The sequence below is a fragment of the Adiantum capillus-veneris genome, chromosome 11 (assembly GCF_014529385.1).
Source record: "Adiantum capillus-veneris isolate H3 chromosome 11, ASM1452938v2, whole genome shotgun sequence".
Classification (NCBI taxonomy): Eukaryota; Viridiplantae; Streptophyta; class Polypodiopsida; order Polypodiales; family Pteridaceae; genus Adiantum; species Adiantum capillus-veneris.
This window is the reverse complement of record NC_140941.1, coordinates 16,269,982-16,276,278: the sequence shown is the minus strand read 5'-3', so window position 1 is coordinate 16,276,278 and position 6,297 is coordinate 16,269,982.

Genomic DNA, 6,297 nt, shown 5'->3' with positions numbered 1-6,297 from the left:
ATTTGTTTGTCGAAAAGCTTGGTTTGCGTCATGAAATACTTGAGACTTTGGTGGTCGGTTCGTAGAATAAATGGAGTCCCCAATAAATAGTGCTTCCATGTATCTAGGACATGTAGAACAACTAAAGCTCTTTCTCATAAATGCCCAAGACTCATTCATCCGTATTGAGCCTTCGGCTCTCATCTGCTATGGCATGCCCTTCTTGAAGCAAAACTGCTCCAAGGCAATCACCACAAGCATCACATTGGACCTCAAATGGCTTTGAGAGATCCACAAGCATGAGGACTGGTTGGGAGGTAAGCTTTTCTTTGAGCTTATCAAAAGTGTTGGATAAACAAGCGCAATGTGCATCTAGCCTGTGGGAAACTCCCCTTTATGAAGCATGCAAGTAGCTTCAGTTGGAGTTCAAGTTGTGCATGGAAAGTTTGGCTTTTTATACACAAAAATATATCATCGATCCTAGCGTGCTTGTTATAAGATGTGTTGACCTGCTCTCTCTTTCTCTCTCGCTTCCTCTCTTGTTTTGCTACACCACCTTTCTCACCATGTTTCCTTCTCGGTGGCACCCACCATAGGTGGTCTCAACACGTGGTATCAGAGCTCTAGGTCCTATGGTGCTATAGGCAGTGCATATCAAGAGGGAGTTGGTGTCTCCACAACAGGCGCATATCAATGCTGCACTGTAGGCGGGCAGGAGAACCATAAGCATATCAAAATGCTGCATCTCCCAACGACATCTCAAAACGCATTGTAGAGGTGGTTGAAGGCACAGGTCATAGACCCGACGTTGATCTGCTCTTGCGGTGCTTCAGAGAACCGTTGGTTTTTAGGAGTTGACTGTCTGCACACTACAGACTCGTTATTTTTTAAAGATTTTGATTACAAATCTCCTATTGCAGCTAGGGTTCACACATTGCATATCAAAAACGCTATTGATAGTTGGACGTTTTTTAAGCAAGTGGGTAGTCACACAAAGCGAGTGTTTCTTCGGCCTTTCTTTGGCAAAGGCAAATTTCTCCAACCTTCTGAGTTTGATATCACCAAATCGATCCACATTTTGCTATGATGCATTTCTCGATAAGGAGTTTATCAAAATGCTGTAGTTCATTGCGCTCGCATAATTGATTGAAGATACTGCTATGTCTACAAGATGCAACTACAGATTGTCTTCAAAGAAAATTTTCTTCAAGCACTCGGTCCATCACCAACACACGCACAAAAAGTATTTTTTCCTTGTTAAGTGTCATAGGTTTATTTCAAATTTAGTATGTTGTCAATATCAATTTCAAAGCCTTGTTTTAGCCTCTTAGTTCGGTTACTGTCATGCTAAAAATTTTGTACGGGTTATAGAAACTGCCACAGACATAGTGGCAAGACCGCCCTTTCAGTGTTTGGTCAAGTTTTGGTATGTCTCACACTGATGATTGTTTGAGGGAAGTACACAGACATACCCATGCTATAGTCAAGGGGGGGACTTCTACTCATGGTTTCAGGTGAATGGACTCTGCCATGGTCTGTCTCAAGTCCATAGTCAGTGGTTTGGGCTTGAGGGGGGGGTTGTTGGGTATGCAAGCCTAGTGTGCGTCTAGCCTGTGGGAAACTCCCCTTGATGAAGCATGCAGGTAGCTTCAGTTGGAGTTCAAGTTGTGCATGGAAAGTTTGGCTTTATATATTGAAGGTTTTTGTTTACACAAAAATATATCATCAATCATAGCGTGCTTGTTACAAGCTGTGTCGATCTGATCTCTCTTTCTCTCTTGCTTCCTCTCTCGTTTTGCTGCACCACCTTTCTCGCCATGTTTCCTTCTCGGTGGCACCCACCATAGGTGGTCTCAACAAAAAGCATTTTGCTCCTTAGCAGTTCATACATACTTAACGTTCTTCTTAGTCAAGTCATGTAGTGGGCCTGCTATTTGAGAAAATTTTTCTATGAAGCGTCTATAGTATGCACACATACCAATAAAGCTTCTTAGCTCATGTAGATTCCTTTGGATTAGGCCATGCTTTTATTACCTCTAACTTTGATGGATCCATACGGATACCATATTGAGAGATAATATGACCTAGGTATTGACTCTCTTCGAGGAAAAATTCGCTTTTCTTTTGGTTGAGAAAAAGCTTGTTCTCCCTCACTGCTGGAAAAATCACTTGGAGATGTTGCTTATGTTCCTCCAAAGACTTGGAGTAGATGATGATATCATCAAAGAACACTCCAGTGACTTTGTGGTAAGGTTTTCATTAGATAATTGAATGTAGTTGGTGCATTAGTTAAGCCAAAAGGCATGACTAAATACTCATAAAGTCCAAACGTTGTGCGAAACGCGGTCTTTAGGATATCTTCATCCACTATCCTTATTTGATGATAGCCAGTTTTAAGGTCAATCCTACTAAAGTAGGTAGATCCTTGTAGCTTATCAAACAGATCTTCTACTCGAGGCATGAGAAATCTGTTTTTGATAGTGATATGGTTTAGTGCTCGATAGTCCACACATATACGGTATGTACCATCTTTCTTTTGCACTAAAATGACTGGAGAACAAAAGGGAGAGGAGCTATGCTTCACCATCCCTTTATCTACCAATTCCTGTACTTGCCTCATGATCTCCTCTTATTGAGCTAGAGAAACTCGATAAGGAGGCTTGTTAGGTGGTGAGCTTCGTGGAAGGAGCTCAATGTGATGGTCATCATCCCCTCGTTTTGGAGGTAAGTCCATAGGGATATCATCAATGAACACTTCTTGGAATCCTTTTAGAAATTAGACAAGTCTAAATCTTCTTGATTCCTACCATTTACATTTGATGAAACATTAGGATCTTTTAGAGACTCTTTGACAAAAATCATGTACGCAAAAACTGAGCTCTTCATTGATTATCAAAACAGGAGGATTTACAAGTGGAATAGTGCGACCACGCTCACTAGCATCTATATACATGTTCTTTCCCTTATAGGTGAAGTAAATTCTCCTTTCAGGAAACTTCATATTGGCAGCCATGCAATCAAACCATGGCACCCCTAGGATAGCATCCTCATGTTGGAGAGGAGAGATGAAAAGTCTTCTTTGTCAACATAGCTTTGGACATGCAGCCTCAACTTCCCAATCAAGGGAGTAATAGAGGCTTGCTGTCCCTTGAAAGCTGTGTCAGTCGTTACAATGTCTCCCATCTCGAAAGCTTGAATGCCCAACTTGGTGGCCAACTCCATTGATATGAAGTTGTGAGTAGAGCTAGGGTCAAACAGATGAAGGAATCATGGTCTCTTACCTTTTCCCAAGCATAGGAAAGTGATGATCCTTTGCAATTAACATCCTATTTGGAGCTTCGATGGTGGAATCCCTAGGAGTCTCATTGCGAGCATTATTCTTGGGGCAAGAATGATAGCCATGTCCTTGCTCCTCACACTTGAAACACTAATGGTCCTTGCAAAAAGCTTCAAGCTCTTCAGGAGAGATTTTGTTTTTGCCTTTGTAAACCCTCTTCTGCTTGGAAAAATTGTTGTTGTTGGTATTGGAAGTGCCTTGGGAAGAATTTTGAACATTGGTTTTTCCCTTTGCATCATTTTTGTCTTTGTTTTCCATCGGCTTGACATTCCGTGTAGCCCCTTGATGGAAATTGATGCATGAAGCAACCATGGTGTGATGGATTACTTCGCTGATAGAACCAGGCCGTTGACAGTTGATGTATTCGGCCATCTCTTTAGGTATCCCGCACAAAATTGCTGCTTTTGCTCTGCAAAGTCTATCTTTTGAAAGGGAGTAGCCTTGATATGTAAATTCCAAAACTTGTCTACATACTTGTGGATAGACTCATGAGAGAGAAAATTCAAGCTGCACCAAAACTTGTCTACATACTTGTGGATAGACTCATGAGAGAGAAACTTCAAGCTACATCATTTAATCATCACTTTGTCATTTGCATTGCTTGCAAGGAACTGCTTCATGACGAAAACTCGTAGAGTTTTCCATGTCTTTGGGGCTTCGCCGTTGCCACGAAGGCTAGCCCACCATTGACGAGCTGATTTTTGGAAGTGCATAGCTACATGGCGTAGTTTGGAGGACTTTGTGAAGCCCTCGTCTTCAAAGGCCGCATCAAATTGCTGGATGAAGACCAAAAATTTTCGATAGCACCAAAGGTGCCATCATAGGTGAGAAAAGAGATACTCTTTTCTCCCTCGTTGAACTTCTTTAGCTTTTGTGACCTTTGCCATGCAGGGTATGATTTGCGATGTCCTCCCCTCATGTATTCTCTAAGAGAATAGACATAGCTTTCATCGGAAGAGGAGGAAGGTGAAGAAGAAGGAGAAGATGGTGACCTCTTTCTTGCCCTTTTCTTCCTTTGTTTCCTGTCTTCCCTTTCGGACTGACGAGGAGAAGGATTGTGTGTTGATCTTTTCCTCTTGGGAGGAGTTGGCGATCGTCTAGACCGCCGTCTTCGTGGAGCCACATCTTGAGAGGAACTTAAAATTTCATTGCTTTGTTGCTCTTTGGAATCCTCCTCTTGTATGGGAGAGAGTCTTATTTTGGGGGTCTCTTCAAGAGGCCTCCTAAGCTCTTCTCCTCTTGGAGAGGAAGGGAAATCCCATAAGCACAAAGTTTTTGAGTAAATTTGGCTTGCAAAGCAGGGTTGCCCATAGCTTGCTGCAACCTAGTAACAAGATAATTGACAAACATGGGGGCATCTTCATTAGCACCTTCATGTGCAAAATCAAAGCTATCAATGTTCATTCTACTCTATTGGTTATTGTCAGCCATCTTAACAAAATTTGTGTACGTACTTAGTGTATGCTTTGGCAATTCAAAACTTTAGTTGCCACTCCTCTTAGCCTTTGAAAATTGGCTCTTAAGTATCGACACCCACGGCTCAAAGTGGGTAATTTTAGAGAGTAGTGGAGTAAGTCTAACATAGCAGAGTTGCGGAGGGCTAGCTCGTTTCAAAATTCTTATGGCTCAATAATGGTAAAGTCGTAGGCAAGTCTAAAAAGACTCCATCATTAAGTCCAAAGCTCCCGAGGTGTGCACCATATCCCACATAGTGGGCTCAACAAAACCGATAATAGATTCTAGTTACACTTACCCTAATATAATTAACAAAATCAACCATTTATAGGCTACTTAAGGACCTCTCTTCTTAAGCAACAAAAGAGAAACCAAATGCTTTGATACCAATGTAATGGAATTGGCCTATTAACTTGAGAATAGTGGAAATTAATGAGAGTACCTATGAGAAATTACTTTGTGAGCATAGCGGGTGATCATAATTGAGGATAACAACATAAACCTAGCAATTAGTTAACTTGGCATGAACAATACTTTTGCAAGAGAGAGAATTTAGAGAACATGACAACAGCTGAGGACCGGATTTATGTGGAGCCGGTCCCCCCTCCAATAGGCATTTGTATTATGATTTCTCCCATCAAGAGAGACTTGTTACAATACAATCTTTGTGATCCTTGTGACCTAGGTGATGCAATGAAGACGGAAAACTTCATGCATTACGAGCATAACGTAAACTTTGAGGAAAGCATTAACTATCCCAAGCCTCAGTCCCAAGACCTCAAACACCTTTGAAGGTGGAGAGAGCTAGCAGGGAATGAGGGTAGGGAAGAGGAAGAAGAAACATTTCACAGGAGAAGGAATTAGTTCCTCATCTTCTTGCTAGCATACATAATAGAATAGTAATGAAGATGGAGAAGATGGCAAGCTTAAGCATTGAAGCATGGCTCTTGGTTGGATTTGCACTCCATAGCCAAGAGTGTTGGTGTAGGCTCTCAACCTCTACTTGCTTGGAGAAGGAGAGGGAGCTCTTGCACTTTGCACAATCCACAATGAGAGTGTGTGTGAGTGTGTGTGGGAGAGTATACCCCCTAAGCAAGCCCCCTACTAGCTTTGGCCGACCCCCCTTGTAGCTCATGCTTGAAGCTCATTGGACCCCTCCATGCTTAGCCAATCATAAGTAGGAGTTATACCAAGCAACAAAGGTAGCCTTGGGACAAGTGTCCCCCTTTCCTTTTTGAGAGAGAGGACTTGATAAATGCTAAAACAATTAATTAAATATTCTAAATTATCATTGGACCCCTTGGGTGGCCAACCAATAGGCTTCAGGCACACCATGAGGGCAACACGAGGAGAAACTTGACAAGTGTCCCTTTTGCTTTCTTTGTACCATGCATGCCTTGTGTGAGTGTGTGTGTGCGTGTGTGTTTTCTCTCATCCCCCCTCTTGTAGGGCTCGCCCTCTCCTTGTAGGGATTGACATTGACTTTTGCACACCTCAAGACACTCAACCTTGGGCGTAGTTCTCAC